Below are 18,510 nucleotides of genomic sequence, written 5' to 3' on the forward strand. Positions count from 1 at the left end.
GGTCTACTGGAAGTCTAAGCTTCCACCATCTTGGGCCTAATCAGTTCTAACCATTTTTTGACATATCCAGTTTTTCTCAACGGCTGTGTCCTTCTTTAAGTGTTGTGCCCTGCCCCCTTCCTTCCTGTCTCATATTGACCACTACTCCACATAGAGTCCAAGCTTGAAAGCCCTGAGTCATTTTTATCAAGCTTGTGGACCCTGTCTCCTAAACACCCATGATACCTAGGATAAAATCCAACTCCCTTATGTAGTTTACACAGCTCTCCAAAATCTAACCCTTGCTTACCTCCCATGCCTCTTCTCAGACCCAAATCCCTCCCATCGCAAGGTACACTCCCATAGTTCCTCAGGGTCTCACTGTAGGAAGTAAGTCTTTCTTGCATTGAAGACTTTTGCACCAGGGCACTGAGGTTCTCCACCTCTGGCTGGCTAAACGCTTACCACTCATGTCATATCTTGGAGTGAAATCGAGCGGGGCCCTGTGGGGCTCCCAGGCACGGAGACCTTTTTTTGCTCCCCCGTTTCTTGTAGGGAAGACTCCGGCCTCCATGACCTTCCCTGAGTTCCAAAGGGCAGATTTGAACAGTTGCTAATCAAGGGAAGAGCAGCCACGAAACCATCTGAGGTGAGATGAAAGGGAGCAGAGAAGCTCATGGAGATTAGGAGAGCGACCACCTGAGACGAGATTAAAGGAGGGCAGGCCCTGCTCACACCCTAATCTTGTCAGAGATCCCACCCTTGAACCACTGTTATAAACCCCTCATCAAATCCTCTGGGGTTGGGACACATAGTTTTCCCTTTCAAGGCAGGAGCCCGTTCTGTCCCCCTTTGCCTGGAAAAGTAATGAAGCTATCCTTTTCTACTTCACCCAAAACTGTCTCCGAGATTCGATTCTGCACCGGTGCAGAGAGGCTGAGCTTTTGGCATCAGGAGCCCACTTCCTCTGGGGAGCCTCGGAGACCTTGTCACTGATGTTGGTCCTCTAGCTAGGCGCTCCAGGAACACCCTGTATTTCTCCAGTGGTTGTGTTTATTCCCCGGCATGGGGGTTCCTTGTTTGTCTCTATCCCTCAAGGACTGTAGGCTCCAAGGGGGCAGGACCACCATCTGGTCCTGCATTATATCCCCAAAGAGTAGCAAAGTGCCTGGCACATGGCAGGAGGTCCCAGTAATCAAAGGTAATATTTATTCATTCACTCATTCAACAGATTTATTAAGTGCTTACTATCCACCATACACTATGGTACTCAAGATTTTCTCATTTAATCCTTCAAGGATGACTTCACTTATTCTTCTTAACTCACCGAACAACCTAGTTCATAGATTAGGAAAGTGAGATGTAGTTTCTAATGCTTATTAAAAAACAAAAAAATTGCCCAAGGTCCCAGTAGATACCAGGATGGAGGAATGGATGGGCCCCAGTCAGGGTTGGAGGTCACCAGACTGGGGTACCCCTGAAAGAACTCGGAAATAGGGTTAAAAGTCCTCCTTTGAGATGCACTATTAAAAAAATCTAATATGAAAGGCCTGAGATAGGTAAAGTCGCTTAAGAGACAAAGCCTGCCAAGACCAGACTAGCCTGTAATCTAATTGACTGTATTAGCATATCTAAAGAAAGAATGTGTCAATCACAGGAGGGGGTTGGTTAGCTTAGAACCTGGGGGGAATAGACTCCAGTCGGATTCCAGCTTTGACAGCGCCGGACCCAGAACCTCCCCCGGCGGTAGGTGCCAGCGAATGTGGTAGGTGTAGCCCGCGCGTAAAGGATGCACCGGGCAGCTGAATCACCCGCTTACCTCCCCCGCTCTGGTTCCCAGCGAGCCGGCACTCCGCGTGCAATTTCGCTTCCGCCTGCAGGGAGAAGCTAATAATAGCTCCCATATGTGGGTCTGCATCCTGTGCTAGGCGCCTTGCTACACTCCTTGTTGCATTTCGGCCTCACACAGCCTATCTTCCAGCCGAGGAGCCCAAGCTAGAGGGCTTGCCCCCGGGTCAAACTGCTGCTATGGAAAAAGAAAGAGCTGAGATTTGGAGCCAGGCTCGCTCAGCTCCAGGGCACAAGATCACCTGCCTCTCCCTTGCACGTACCGCCCACATGAGCATGCCTGGACCAAGGAGAGCTCTATTTCTCTTGGTAGAAAAGAACTGAGTTGGCATGCTGGTTTATGCCTTATGCGGGGCTGGTTCCGTGTGTCTTTCCTGAGAAACCAGTCCATCTCAGTTTGTTGAGGTGGAACCTTCTACCCTTTCGAAGCCCTGCTCCTCCGCCCACAGCTCCTCCCTGCCCATTGAACAACTCAGCATCACGCACCCATTCCTCTATGCTTTTCCTGCCTCCTGCTGACACAGGAGGGAAGGGGGCAGGGCACAACCCTTGAAAGAATGACATAGCCTGAGGACATGACGTAAACGGATTAGAACCAAATGGGTCCAAGATGGTGGACAACTTGACTTCCACTAGACCTTGACCCTCAGGAGACCCTCATTGTAACACATCAGCAAGCTAAATGACACCCACAGGCGCCATGACAGTTCTAAGGCGACCATAAGGATCAAAAAGTGGGCGGTGGCCCAATTCCTGGAAATCCCCGCCCCTTCCCGAAATAGCTGGAATACTCCTCCCACTCATTAGCCTATGAAATTACCCACCCCTATAAAAACTGACAACCCCATACCCTGGTGCCTTTCTCACCTTCTGAGATGGCCCACTCTCTGTCTGTGGAGTGTTGTTTCTCTCTAAATAAACCCACTTCTTACCCATCACTTTGTCTCTCACTGAATTCTTTCTGCGATGCGACATCAAGAACCTGGGCTTCATTAAGTCCTGCAACCAGGTGTGTGATCTCAGTTGGAAGACTGTGGGTTTTGTCCAGGTTCGAGTCCTGGCCAAAACCCAGATTGGGACTTGAACCCACGTGGCCGGGTGGTTTCAGGGGAGGGGGCCCAGGTTCCATCCCTGGTCGGGGAACTAGATCTCGCGTGCATGCCGCAACTAAGAATTACGCATGCCACAACTAAAGATCCAGCATGCGGCAACTAAGACCCAGTGCAGCCAAAATAAATAAATAATTTTTTTTTTTTTAAAAAGGGACAATCCATTAGCAATTGTGGCAGGACAATACCAATAACCCAGCACCTACCCGGCAAAGGGGTGGCATATTCACCCTATATGCACTTGGGAGTGACCCAGGGGGTGCATCTGAAGCCTTGGCTCGGCCATTCTATAGCTTTGTGACCTTGGAAAAGTCACTTAACCATCCAAAACCTCAGTTTCACAATCTGCATAACACTTAGAGCCTCACTCTGCCCCATTCATTCGCAAAGTAGGTTTAGGAAAAACAGCAAACAATTTTGGCCTCTGCACCGAAGGCACCCAGTGCATGATTTTATAGTTTTTCCCCTAGATCTATATAGACAGGACTGCAGGGAGAAAAGAGTAGCACAGTGAGAAAAATACATGCGGAAACCTTGTGACCTGTATTGTTCATCCCCTTCTCTGTGTTCCCGCTCCCCTCTCCCGGGCTCTGCAAACACGCGCCAATGCCTCATTAAAGGCTGAACACCGTCCCATTAGGTCCAAATGCATGGAAACATATTCATGATTATTCAAATGATTCCCTCGTAATATAATCAGCGCCACCTTCATAAATATTCATTTCTCTGTGCTAATCACGATGTCATCTCACAAGAGGGTGTGCCTCCGTAATCCTCTTCCCTTTTGCCCTCTTCTCCACCCTCCTTTTGTCTGACAGTCTTTTCTCTACTCCTAAACCTCCTAAGGTCTTCCTAGGTCTTCACTATCTCATTCAAGGTAAAGATATTTCTAGTTCTGATTTAAAGCTATCTTTATTTATCTCTATCTGAAGATTATTCTACCAGGTTATCCTTTTTCTATAAAGTATGTCTGACCAAGTCCCAACAGCTCTAGATTCTCAGGCATAGATACATGGGCAAAGTTAGGAAATCAGTATAAATTAAGCAAGGTGGAGCATGTGAAAGATCCCTTTAAGACTGAGGAGTCGTGGAAGTTAATCCTTTAAATGAAGCCCCCAAGGAGCTTGTTTCCAGTCACTAGGACTTGGCACAGTGGCAGGGAAGAGAATTCACACAAAGAAAGGCATATCCGTACATAAGCCCACAGGGTGGGTCCCATCACAGCCCTTTTTGGGTAGTACCCAGAATAGGGCCCAGTATAGTCTATTTGTGCATTTGATGGTAAGGAAATGTCTAAGTTATTTATATACTTTGATGGAAAAAGACACAAGAGAAGAGGACTCTTTATAGTTAAGGACATTGGAAATTCTAGAATGGAAATAGAAATAACAAAATTAAAGGGGAGAAAAAATAAAGGATAAGAGCAGGTAGCACAACCTCTAGGCCCGGAGGTTGTTAAATGTGTAAGTATTCTATATTGTATGCTACTCTGTTATAGGGAAATCTCTCTGTTGTCTCTAGTTTTACATGAGAACCATTTTACATTTCAAGCCTCTTAGGCTATAGGGAACACCCACTGTTGCTTATGCTTTAAATAAGAAACATTTTTCTTTTCAAATGAGAAGCAAATTGCTCCTAAATACAAAAAATGTACAGGATGAAAATGAATTGAAAATAGTTTCCAAAGCAATACTTTCAGTAATTTCATTTGTCTTCTTAAAGACATGAAAATAAGATAGCTTGTCAAAGAAAGCCTTCTGTTTCTGGAAAGGGAAACACAAAGAACACTACCACAGTAGAAAAAGGACGCTTGGTGACAAAAACCATTATCAATTTTTCATGGTTGATTTATTAGTGGTTTCAGGGAGATAAATAATATTACTTTCTAATCCAAAGAGGTCTCACACCTGAGATTTGCAACAGCATTTCTAAATTCAACATAGCTTTCTCTTCCTAGGATTTGTCGTAAAGACTGGGAGTCCCCAGTTTGATTTAATGAGATTTACACAAAGGGAGTTGTCAGTAACCACAGAAACAGGGCAGGGTTTTCCTAGTGATTGTGCTTGAATTGTATTCCAGAATGAAAAGAGCCTTTTTAATTATAGGGTTTTGGGGGTGAGGGGAGCAGGGTGTGGGAGAATGGGAGGGGGCGGGGGGAGAAATGGATGTAGTTTTTCACGGTGGCAGACTGAAGTCTTTTATCTATTTAAAAGGATAGCAGGTGGGTTCCACTAACAAGTCTTAACCCCAGGACCTGACTTAACCTTGGAGAAAATAGTTTTCATTTTCAACCCCATGTGTTTGTTTCACTTCTTTACACTATTTTTTTTTATTATTGAAGTATAGTTGATTTACAATATTGTGTTAGTTTCAGGTGTACAGCAAAGTTCCATATATTTTTTTCTCTTTTTTTTTTTCATTCTTTTCCATTATAGGTTATTACAAGATATTGAATATAGTTCCCTGTGCTATACAGTAAATCCTTGTTGATGATCTATTTTGTATGTGGTAGTGTGTATCTGTTAATCCCATACTCCTAATTTATTCCTCCCAGCCTTTTCACTTCTTTAAATTGCAAGCTCTTCAGATAGAGCTTAGCAGGCCTTGTGGAGTGGAGGAAAGTTCAGTTTAAGACAGTTCAGAAGGTTTCAGATACTTCTGCATAGCAGACTTCCCAGAGGTCTCAACTTAATTCTGGGGGCAGCCGGGTCCAGAATCAGCAGCTCTCGGGCAATGTGACCTGAGGGGCTCTGAAGCCTGAGACTGGGCCTTCCAGTTTAACGGAGGGGAGCTGGGAATTTTGACAGTGTTAGGTCATTCCAGCCCATCTGCATTTGTCTAGTTCAGTTTCTCATCTCAAGCCTGAATTCATTCTAGCAAGTGGAACTATTCCAGCAAGAATCACCATTTAGTTAATAAATGCGCGGCATAGGATTAAATCCCAACACAAAAGGTTAGGGCCCAGAAGCCCTCTCCACGTGTGAGTCATGCTTGGAGGTCCAGGTCAGCTCAACATCCCCTTGGGTTCCTGTCTTCTCAGGATCCACCCCTCCTCTGCCATTCTTTTTATTTTTTTAATTAGGTTTATTGAGGTATAATTTATATACAGTTTAACTCTTGAAACATATGGAATAGAATTTCAGTGGATTAGCAAAATAGAAGTTTATTTCTCACTCTCATTGCAGTCTGTGCTGGTCAGATGGTTCTCCAAGCACTGACTGTGGGATTCTGGCTGTTCCCAGCTTGCGGTTCTGCCATCTTGACAAAAAAAGATACCCAAATGGTGAATAAGCACATGAAAAAGTCCTCACCACTATGAGTCATCAGGGAAATGCAAATTAAAATCACAATAAGATACCATTGCCTTCCAGATCGCTAAACCTTAAAAGGCTTAGAACATCAAATATGGGTGAGGATGCGGAGCAACTGGAATGCTCTTACATTATTGAGAAAATGAATCATACACCTAATCTACGACCCAGCAATTCTGCTCCTAATTATCTACCCAAGGGAAAGGAAAACATATTTCTACAAAGATTTGCACAATAATGTTTAAAACAGCTTCATTTATAACAGTCAAAACCTAGACACAGCCCAAATGTCTATCACCAGGAGAATGGATATCGGATCACCATTAGAGGGAGAAGCCTTGGATTTGCTGCCTCTGTCCCCTTTCATCAGAAAAGGAAAGTCTTTCCCAAAAACCTCCCAGCAGATTTCTCCTTACCTGTCACCGTCCTGAACTTTGTTAACAAGGCCAACCATACCTACAAGAGAGTTGGGAAAGTGATTACTTAGCTGGGTACATTGTCAAGTTCCCTGCCGCCCATCATTTGGCTCGTTAGCAAAGAGATGGGATGGATACTGAGAGGTACATTAAGGGTGTGTGTCACGCCTATTATTGGTCACACTGCCTGGTGTGAGATGTTGCTAGTATTGTCAGGTATATGCCCATTTCTGTGATTCTGGCATTAGTTGCTTCCTCTGAACTTCCGTATTAGCTGGGCAGTAAAAAGATACCCCAAAACATATGTGGTTCCATGGCTGAGGACCTTACACAGCTATTCTACCCAGTGTGTCATACAACTTGAAGATCCTAGTGGTGTCATGAGTCACATAGCTGAAAATAGAATTTAATCAGTCAAGAAATTTAGTAATATCCCAGAAATGAGATGCCTTGGATTTCCCCTATTTTGAGCTGACATTTATGAAGCACATTAACAATCGGATCTAAATATGCATTCTTTGTATATGTAAATAATCAATCTGAAAATTCCAAAGGTACCACTCAGTATGTGTGTCACCTTGTACAAACTGATGGGAATGACCTTGGGCCTGAGATACAGCAGCTACTTACAGGTCTGTTAGCTCAGTACTAGCAGGTGTTTTATTATCTTGGAATAATATCCACAATGAGGCTTGACCCTCCTCCTCCTCTACCAAGCTGATTTGTGACTGGACAAAATCCTTCTATTTTTAGATCCCAAGTAAAACACATACATTATAGCAAGACAAAAATCTTTATTCAATTTTTAACCATCACCAATAGGCACTAACAAAAACTTTTTCTTTAAGTCCTAAGAAATGGAAATTACTACTTGGCCATCCCACTTAAACAATCTCTCTCCTTAACCTCTGTGACATCACAGTCTTAATCTTCTCTATCGTAGGAGTTTCTGTTTCTCCTCCTCCCCTAATCTTGCCTTCTCCAAGTTCAAAACTCAAATTCACTTGCCATCTAAGCCACTTATTGGTGACCTTGGGCAACTATTTGACTTCTCTGGGCCTCAGGTTCCTCATCATAGAAGAAAGAAACAAATGATGTCCATACAGGATGGATGTAAAAAGTCAACGAAACGAAGTCTTGGGGAGTAGCAAGGCTCAGTCCTGCTTCATAGATATTACAACAGGCATCGCTGTTCTTGCCACTTAATTTTTTTTTTTTTAAATCAGTGTTTCCCATTGTTTTAAAATATAGTATATTAAATGAAAATGTGAGGTTTAGTAAGGCCAACAGATCAGGAAACAACTCGCATTGAAAAGATAGTTTATTACAGTTCCCCAGAGGTGGAGGAATGCGACGCCATGGTTGTGAGGACACATGGGGAGTCTGCTGTAGGTCAGAAGGCAGAGGGAGGGGGCGGGGCTGGGGGCTGGAGACTTCACAGTGGTTTCTCTGGGGAAGAATGAGCAAGGTAGGGTCAACAGGCTTATGACTGGCTGGTTTGAATAATGTTGGAGGGTTGGAGCATAGAGTGTGTCCTTGGTTGTCTGGCACCTGCCCTGGGGTGGTTAGGGCAGGGAGATAGTGAGCCAGAGCATGAGAGCCTGATAAAGGAGGTAGTTGGTGTGTGGGCTCTGGAATGGTTGGTTTATATTGGAAAAGTACACTCACAGATGAGTTGTGTCTGCTCTAGAAACTGGCTAAACCTATAGGACGGACAGTCCCTCCGGGGTCAGCAAGCACCCACATGTCAAAGCATCAAAGTACAGAAAATAAAAGGCGTGATTAATACACCCGAGTTTAGAATTGAGATTTTGTATTTTATAAATTTATTTATTTTTATTTATTGATTTTTGGCTGCGTTGGGTCTTCGTTGCTGTGCGCGGGCTTTCTCTAGTTATGGCGAGCAGGGGCTACTCTTCATTGCGGTGCGCGGGCTTCTCACTGTGGTGGCTTCTCTTGTTGCGGAGCACGGGCTCTAGGCGCGAGGGCTTCAGTAGTTGTACACGCGGGCTCAGTAGTTGTGGCTCTCGGGCTCTAGAGCGCAGGCTCAGTAGTTGTGGCGCACGGGCTTAGTTGCTCCGCAGCATGTGGGATCTTCCCCGACCAGGGCTCAAACCCGTGTCCCCTGCATTGGCAGGCAGATTCTTAACCATTGCGCCACCAGAGAACCCCCTAGAAATTGAGATATTTCGCATAAGAATTTGGGTTTGTGACTTCTCTGTATGAAACAGGAGGATCTTGTAAAGCTGGACCTGTGTCTGGGTGTGGCCACAGCGAGTGTCAGCTGAGCTGCTGCCTGCTCAGGTGGGGCCTGAAAGCTCCAAATTGCCACAATCCTCACCACTCCCTACTGCCTCAGCTTGCTTCACTCCTTAATGTGCCTGGCTCCTGGAAGCTTTTGAGTCTGAGGCCCCTTCCTGCAGAATGTGGATTTAAAGTGACCCTATGGGGTGAGAATCACTGGAGGGGGTGAGCCACTACAGAAGTCACTTGTGCTCGCAGGGTTTGGTAGAAGTCGTGGCCTGCGAATTCATGTTTGTCAGTTCAGGTTTCCTGCCCTTTCCTGCCGTAGCATCTCTTTCATAAAATGTGATGATGTTGGCACCAGGGGCAGATGTAGGCAGGTTTTGCCTCATGCATTTTGTGTTCCACCAGAGGAACCAGGGCTAATCAAAGGCTGAAATAAAGAGTATCTTTGCCTTTTTTTTAGTACCCTGCTATTGGTCTTTTCAATAGACATTCTGTACCCTATTTCCTTAATTATGGAAAGGTTTTTGTCCAGGCCAAAGGTGTTACCCCATGAATGGTTCAAAGTAAATTTGAGTGGCCACTGGGTACCATGCTAGGTGCTTGAAATATATATAGTTTAGTTGTTATGGTTAAAATATACATAGCATAAAATTGACCATTTTAATGATTTTTACGTGTACAGTACAATGGCGTTAAGTACCTTCACAATGTTGTTCACCCTTTACCACTATCCATTTCCAAAACCTCTTCATCAACCCAAACAAAAAGTCTGTACCTATTACATCATAACTGCCCATCCCTGCTGTTCCCCCAACCCCAGCCCCTAAGAGCCTGTATTCTACTTTCTGCCTCTGTGAATTTGCCTATTCTAGGTACCTTCTATAAATGGAATCATACAATATTTGTCCTTTTGTTTCTGGCTTATTTCACTTAGCATAATGCTTTCTAGGTCCCTCCATACTGTAGCTTTGGTCAAAATGTCATTTCTTTTAAAGGCTGAATAATATTCCAGAGTACGTTTATACCACATTTTATTGGGCTGGCCAAAAAGTTCGTTCGGGTTTTTCCCTACGCTCTTACGGGAAACCTGAACGAACTTTTTGGCCAATCCAATATGTATCCGTTCACCTATTAATGGACAGTTTCGTTGTTTCCACATTTTGGCTAATGTGAATAATGCTGCTATGAATATGGGTATACCATATCAGTTTGAGTTCCTGATTTCAATTATTGTGGGTATATACCTAGCAGTGAAATTGCTGGGTCATATGGTAGTCTTATGTTTAACTCTTTAAGGAACTGCCATACCGTTTTCCACAGTTTCCTTTTTATATTTCCACCAGCAGTGCACAAGGATTCCATTTCTCCACATCCTCATCGACACTTGTTGTTTTCTGTTTTTTGTTTTTTTAAAAAAAATTTATTTATTTATTTATGGCTGTGTTGGGTCTTTGTTTCTGTGCAAGGGCTTTCTCTAGTTGCGGCAAGCAGGGGCCACTCTTCATTGCGGTGAGCAGGCCTCTCATTATCGCGGCCTCTCTTGTTGCGGAGCACAGGCTCCAGATGCGCAGGCTCAGTAATTGTGGCTCACAGGCCCAGTTGCTCCGCGGCATGTGGGATCTTCCCAGACCAGGGCTCGAACCTGTGTCCCCTGCATTGGCAGGCAGATTCTCAACCACTGCGCCACCAGGGAAACCCTGTTTTCTGTTTTTTTGATAATATTCATCCTTATAGGTGTGAAGTGGTATCTCACTGTGGTTTTGATTTGCATTTCCCTGATGTAGAAATATATAGATTACTCCTTAAAATAATTCTATGAGCTGCTATTCCCATTTTACAGACAAAGAAATATAGATTTACAGGGGTCTCACTACCCTTAAGTGGGGGATGTCTGCTTTAATTCAAGTTGTGTTGGTCTAATTCCAGCGCTACTATTCTGATTCCTTATGTGCTTTGTAAAGTAATAGTACTTTGACTTTCAATAAACATGAATTAAATTAAATGTTGAATATAGCAATTTGACTGGGGTTCAGAAAAGTAATGCCTTAACTCAATCCATTAGAATATTTTATAACCCAAAGCAGGTTCACTGTGTCATTCTTGCTTCTGCTAAATGTAGAGTATTTGAGCCAAAGGCTGTGCTTACTTTGAGAGTGAATAAATCTAGGAAAATTTACTGCCAATTTGCTTTTTAATGAAAGTAAATGGAATATTGGAACGTCCCAGAAGTCTTCAACAAGGCAAAGGATTTTGAAACATTGGTGTTTCCTCCATATTATTGGATACACAGCTAATAGCCTCATAACTGGATCCTGTGGAAGTTTTTGACAAATGAAGATGTTTCCTTGGGTTAAACACAAGAGGCCTTTTTCCTAGGCAGAGAAATAGTCTCCATTCAAAAAGAAAATCAGGACGTCCCTGGTGGTCCAGTGGTTAAGACTCCACGCTTCCACTGCAGGGGACACAGGTTCGATCCCTGGTCGGGGAAAGAAGATCCCACATACCTCGGGGCTCGCCTCCCCGCCCCCCAAAAAAAGAAAAAGAAAATCTCCACTGTGGATGTCTAAAATTCCCCTCACTAACATTAAGCAAAGCATTATAAAAGTAAGTGTGCAAATATTATAGAAGGGTACAGATATCCTTCCTACCACACCAACTCAATTCCCCAGAGATAACCACTGTTTCTTGGGTCACCTTTCAGATAGCTTCTATGCAAATCAAGTGCCTGCACAGGAACACACACACACACACGCACACACTCTCACGGAACCATAGTACACATAGTGTTCTACAATTTGCTTTTCAATTTTAACTCTATCATAACATCTTTCTGTGTTATTCTACCAAGAGTGTGGAGTATCCATAACACGAATATAGCATAGTTTATTTAGCCATTCACATGTTTCTAGAATTTTAGGTTATCTTTAGCTTTTTCAACTACAGACAATACGTACCCTTAAAGATATGTTTGTTTACTTGTGCTAATATATGTCTGTGGTTATCATAAGTATTTTGTTAAACTTTGTCTCCCAGTACATTCCTTTTAAACATCCTTTAGACTGGGTATGTCTTCAAATTCATTCCACAAGTATTGCTGAGTACCTACTGCATTCTAGGTAGGCCCTGAGCTCGGTGTCGGGGAACAACAGTAAGAAAATAGAAATAAAAGGGCACTATGACATCATGGGCAAAACAAATAATTAATTGCAAAATAAATGTGATGTTATGATTGTGATAAGTGTTAACAGAGCTGACCGAGCCAGAGAGTTGAGGGAAAACTTCTCTGAAGAAGTTCTGACTGAGTTGAGACATGTTGTGAGTTAAATCAGCGAGAAAGCTGGGGGGTTAGGAAAAGCTTTCCAGGAAGAGGGAACTGTTTGTGCAAAGGCCCTGTGGCAGGAGGAAATACAAGCTATTAAAGGAACAGAAAGCAACATGGCTGAGTATAGGAAGCCATTTTCCTTGTGCTTGATAAAGCCTGGAGGGTAGGTCAGGGCCAAACCTTGTAGGGTCTTCCCGGTAACCTTAAGGATTTTGGTCTTTATCCTAGGAGCAATGAGAACACCCAATGAGTATTAATGATCTCTTTGTTTGCGGGACAAAGAAGAGATTGGCAAGAAGGAAATGTGGATGATGGGGGCCTAACCAAAGGAGAAGAGAGATGAAGGTTTGGTCTAGGATGGGAGCAGCAAAAAGAAATGGACTGGGGCTTCCCTGGTGGCACAGTGGTTGAGAATCTGCCTGCCAATGCAGGGGACACGGGTTCGAGCCCTGGTTTGGGAAGATCCCACATGCCGCGGAGCAGCTAGGCCCGTGAGCCACAACTACTGAGCCTGCGCGTCTGGAGCCTGTGCCCCGCAACAAGAGAGGCCGCGATAGTGAGAGGCCCGCGCACCGCGATGAAGAGTGGCCCCCGCTCGCCGCAACTAGAGAAAGCCCTCGCACAGAAGCGAAGACCCAACACAGCCATAAATAAATAAATAAATAATTTTTAAAAAAAAGAAGAAATGGACTGATTCCAGTAACAACTTCAAACAGGTCTTGGGAAGGGAAAAAATTTAGCTGTCCCACGTTTCCATCCATCTTCCTAGAGGAGGTGCTGTTGATGTCTCACCCATAAGCCTCAGCACCTCAGAGGTCACCTGCAGGTTTGAGAGAGAGTTCCCTCTACACACAGAGGGCTTCTTACCTCAAGCACCTGTGTCTTCCTGCCCGAGGGCCTTCCTGGGCAGTAGACGTGTGCTCGGCCAGCATGCACACAGTTGGAAATGCTGGGGAGTTAAAGCCCCCAGGAGCAACCTTGAGTCAACACCTGCTGGAGCTGGTGGATAAATACCCCGGCTTCCTTTCCTTTCAGTGGGACAATTCTGAGTGTCCGCTACCGTCTCGCAGAGGGTACCCAACAGAATCACACTCCAGTTGCCTAGAGGGATAACCCATTCATTAACACGCGCTGTGTGCTTCATCGCTTTCCCTGTCTCGCTTCCCTGTTGGCTCACAGGACTTCTTGGAATCACCTTCCAAAGAGACCACTAGCACCTGGGAGAACCTGTAACTAAGACACTTCCCAATAAGCCACCCAAATAAATATAAACCTGAACAACTTTAATACTTGCCATGCAAAGAGAGCTCAAATGAGCTTTCCCTTACCCTCTCATCCTATACAGAGATTCTGGAGTTGCCAATGTTAGGATCTGGTAAAAGCTTGCAAAGTGAGGCGATGAGAGGTTGAGGGGGAAGGAGGAGGCAAAGATGATATCTAGGTTTTGGATTTGCAAGTTGGAAGGATAGTGGTGTCTTCCACTGAGCATGGAAGGCTCAGTCCAGGGTCAAGATCATGAGTGTGCTATAGTGCTTGCAGAGCTTAACACCGTGCCCTTCTTCCATCACCGAATGTTTGCTGCTTGGTTAAGCTATAGCCAGGACTGGCTATATGATTTGGGGGGCCCAGAGCAAGATGAAAATGCAGGACCTTGTTCAGAAGGGATTAAGAATTTCAAGACAGCAACTGTAGAGCATTAAACCAAGCATGGGCCCCTCTGAGTGCTGGGACCCTATGCAATTAACTGCCCAGGTCACACACTAGTGGAGCTAGGGCTCTGGGCAGACAACAAGGAAGGGGATAAAGTCTGGTTCTCACAAAGCTTATAAGCTGTGGTGGTCAGAGAGATGTAAACGGGTGGTTATAAAAATTATCCTTATCTTTAAGAGCTCCATGCTCAAATATTTGTAGAGGGAATGATGTGATATCTGGGCTTTGCTTTAAAATGATCCTGGAGGAAGGGGGAAGTGGGTGGAGGGTATATTCAAAGCACAATTGCTATGAGTTAATAATTGTTGAGGCTGATGATGGCTACTTGGGGTTCAATATAATATTCTTTGTAGTTTGGTACATGTCTAATATTTTCTATAATTAAAAACATTTTTTAAGAAAAAACAAGTAGTAACAATACCATATGAAAAATGCTGTTATAGAAGCTGGAATTTGGAGATTATTTACATGCCATATCCGGTTCAGCCTTGTTCCAGATCAAAAGTATTTTTGGAATTTATATATTCCAATTTGGAACTTGTATGTTTATATGTACAGTCTCAAGAAAGAGCAGAACGAGCTTTTTCTCCAGCTCTTTTGGGATATAATTAACATATACTATTGCATAAGCTGAAGGTTGTATAGTGTGATGATTTGATACCTGTATACTTTGCAGTGATTACCACAAAAAGTTTAGATAATACCTCCGTCACCTCTCATAGTTACTACCGTTTTGCTGTGGTGGGGTGGTGGTGAGAACATTTAAGATTTAACTTTCTGGGACTTCCCTGGTGGTCCAGTGGATAGGACTCCACGCTCCCAATGCCGGGGGCCCGGGTTCGATCCCTGGTCGGGGAACTGGATCCCACATGCCTGCCGCAACTAAAAGATCCTGCTTGCCACAACTGAGACCCAGTGCAGCCAAAATAAATAAATAAATAAAATATTAAAAAAAAAAAAAGATTGAACTTTCTGAGCAGCTTTTGAGTATACAGCACGATATTGTTAACCATAGTCACAATGCTGTACATTAGGTCCTCAGAACTCATTCATCTAATCATTGGAGGTTGGTCCCCTTTGACCAACCTCTCCCCACATACCGCCCTCATACCATCCCTCGTAAAACCACAGGCCACTCTGTTTCTGTGACTTCAGCTTTTTTTCCCCACAGATGAGTGAGATCTAGAATGAATTTCTAAAAGAGACATTTCATTTCTGTTCTCTCTGGTGTGAAACAACCCCCAAACTCAGTGGCTTAAAATAACAATTTATGACGCCTTCTGATTCTGTGGGTCACCTGGAGAGCTCTGCCGGTCGTGTCTGGCTCCCTCACACAGCTGTTGGGCCAGCGGGGGCTGGACCATCTGCGATGGCCCCTGGGCTGGCCCGGCTGGAATGGCTGAGGGGGGACTAGGCCCCTCTCTCCATGTGATCTTTCATCTCAGGTTTCTTCACGGCACTGGGGGCGGGGGGTGGGGAGACTCAGGGTTCTAAGAGGGCAAGAGCCAGAGCTGCCAGGCTCAGAAGTCACACAAATAGGGTGGCCTGCAGAGGTCTTGTAGCTGTGTTTAGTCTACATGTTTGGATAACGACATTGACGTTATAAAACACTAGTTGCCTGCCCAGGCCTAAAATTACTGAGAGGCCTCCCGTACTCCACACCTGACCGGTGAGACTGTGGGGAAGTCACCCCGGCTCACGTGGGGCTGTCCTGACGTCGCTGACCTGCCATTGCAGCCCAGAAGGTCATTCCAGAAAGATCCATGATGGATGCATGGTGGCAAATTTTCACCATGTCTGGTTTGCTTTTTTCCTCAATGATTACTACAGACTGAATGTTTGTGTCCCTCCAAAATTCATCTGTTGAAGCCTAACTCCCACTGTGATAGTGTTCGGAGGTGGGGCCTTCGGGAGCTGATGAGGTCATGCGAGTGGAGCCCTCCAGAATGGGATTAGTGACTTTAGAAGAAGAGACCCCAGAGAGATTATCATTCTCTCTCTGCCATGTGAGGACGCAAGGAGAAGGCCGCTGTCTTCAAGCCAGGTAGAGGGCTCTCACCAGACACCGAGTCTGCTGGCACCTTGATCTTGGGCTTCTAGACTCCAGATCTGTGAGAAGTAAATGTTTGCTGTTTAAGCCACCTGTTCTACTGTGTTTGTTACAGCAACCCAGGTTAAGACAATGATCATTTTAATTGACTTTGAAGAACAAGTCTATTGTTTGGAGGCTTCTGTGTTTAGACTCTTGGATAAGAGAAGGCTTACTACGGTTAGTGAGGCTGGTGTGTAGGGTCTCTATAAGGATCAGGGGGGTGGGGAATGAGCCTGGAGGAAGATTGTAGCGCCTCATTTTGTTGGGGACTCTCTCCCCTTCCCCTTGTGGTTCTAATGGGGACTGCTTCTCAAGGTACCTTGGATGCCTGGTCTGCCTGAATTTCTCCAGTAACTGCTAAGGGGAGAGAGTCCCTTTCAGTCTGTGGGGGGGGGGGATGGTTAGTTGGGGTGGGGCAGTGATTAGCTGTGAAATGGGAGACCCAGAGCTCTGGTGCCCACAGCTGAGGCCTCTGCTTCTCCCAATATGTAGACATTCAGCTCTGAACCAGTTTACATGAATAGCCCATAGACACCCCCACTTAAGTGCTCAGAACAAGGGTCCTCTAAAGTGAAGAAACTGGAGTCCAGCCTGCAGCCTTCATCAGCACACTGTTTAAGTGCAAAGTTAATATCTTTGTTTAACGTACTGTCCCTGAACTCCTTTCTCTCTCTGTCTCTTGCTGGCGGGAATTGCTACTGGGGACGTCTTTTTCCTGGGGAGCCATCCAACACTGTTGACTGGTTCACGCCAGGAAGGGCTCTCTTTACAGGGTCCTCACCCATGCTGGGCCAGAGAGAGGGGCGCTACAGAGACATCAAAGCCAGCCCCTGAGCGCAGTGCCAGCGGAGATTTATTGAGGGTTTTCTAAGGGGCCAGGTGCTCTACTAAGCACTGGTCCTCCAAAACTAATAGAAAATCCTGGAGGGATTCAAATCCACTGGAGGGAATGAACAGTGGCTACAATCCTCTCTACTCTCAAGGCGTTCAGACTTCTCTCACCTTAATAAAGATGAACATAACATGGTTTGGTGATGGTTTACCTGGGATGTTCCCTGATTTAGCACTGAAAATTCCACATCCTGGGTAACCCCTCAGTCCCAGGCAAACGGGGACAGTTGGGCACCCTCCCCTAGAGAGCTGCCTACACCAATGACAGCTCGATTCAGAGATCCAGGGACAAAATGGAACTAGGAGGCTTCCTGCCGAGCTCAATGGATGCTTCCCAAGGAAAAATGTTTCTTCGGTTCTTGAGTTTATTTTTAGAGCCTTATGGCCACAAGGGTAAGTAAGTCTTTGCTCAGAACTGAGTTCCCCTCCTCCCTGAGGCTCCAAAGAGATCTGAGGGGGCAGTAGGTGAAACTAACTTGTCTCCTCCAGCTGTTTCCAGGGTTCACAGCCATGAGGTCCTTCCCTGGGGCAGAGCCAGGTTTTGTGGGGCCTGGAGCTTAAACCGTTTGCAGACCTTCTCTAAGAAAAGAATAGATAGAGCCATGGGAACACGTCACTAGGGTCCCTCTCAGGTTCTGGAAGGGTCCAGACAATCAAAGGCACTGAAGCTTGAGCTTCAACACCTTCATAGTAAATCCTCTCTTCTTTCCCATGCTTTTTTTTTTTTTTTTTAGTATTTAAAAAAATTGAGGTCAAATTTACATGACATAAAATTAACCATTTTAAAGCATACAATTCAGTGGCATTTAGTGCATTTGCGATGTTGTGCAACCACCAGGTTTATCAAGTTCCAAATTATTTTTATCACGCCAGAGGAAAACCCTGTACCCACTAAGCAGTGGCTCCCCGTCTCTCACTCCCTCTGGTCCCTGGCAACCACCATTCTGCTTTCTGTCTCTGTGGATTAACATATTCTGGACACTAAACATAAATGGAATCACGTAATACATAACCTTTCACGCCTGGCTTCTTTCACTTAGTATACCTTTTCAAGTTTCATCCATACCGTAACATGTGTCAGTACTTCATTCCTTTTTATGGGCAAATTATATTCCGTTGTATGGATATACCACAATTTGTTTATCCAGTCAACAGTGGATGGACATTTGGGGCATTTGGACCTTCCTTTTGGCTACTGTGAATAATGCCTCTATGAACATTCATGCGCCAGTATTTGTTTGAGTCCCTTTTTTCGATTCTTTTGGGTATTTATGAGGAGTGGCATTGCTGAGTCATATGATAATTCTATGTTTAACTTTTTTAAGGAACTGCCACGGTGTTTTCCACAATGGCTACACTATTTTATATTCCCAACAGAAAAGTGTGAGGGCTACAATTTCTTCATATCCTCACCAACACATTTATTTTCCATTAAAAAAAAATTATAGTTATCCTAGTGGGTATAAAGTGATGTCTCACTGTGGTTTCCCTCATGCTTTTTTTTGCTTTCCATTCAGTTTGACATTTTTCTGACTTTCAATAACATCTCGAATACAATCATTTATGTAAAAACCTTTTTTTT

At 44.6% G+C, this 18,510-nt stretch overlaps 1 long non-coding RNA gene across 1 annotated transcript; it reads left to right on the plus strand.

Moving 5' to 3' along the window:
* Positions 1-6: 6 nt before the first annotated feature.
* LOC309610326 lies at positions 7-12,902 on the plus strand. Its single transcript, XR_014233855.1, has 2 exons — positions 7-3,813; positions 12,464-12,902. It is a non-coding gene; the product is annotated as an uncharacterized lncRNA (long non-coding RNA).
* Positions 12,903-18,510: the final 5,608 nt, after the last annotated feature.

The sequence above is a fragment of the Balaenoptera borealis genome (genome assembly GCF_965194805.1).
Source record: "Balaenoptera borealis genome assembly, chromosome: 14".
Lineage (NCBI taxonomy): Eukaryota > Metazoa > Chordata > Mammalia > Artiodactyla > Balaenopteridae > Balaenoptera > Balaenoptera borealis.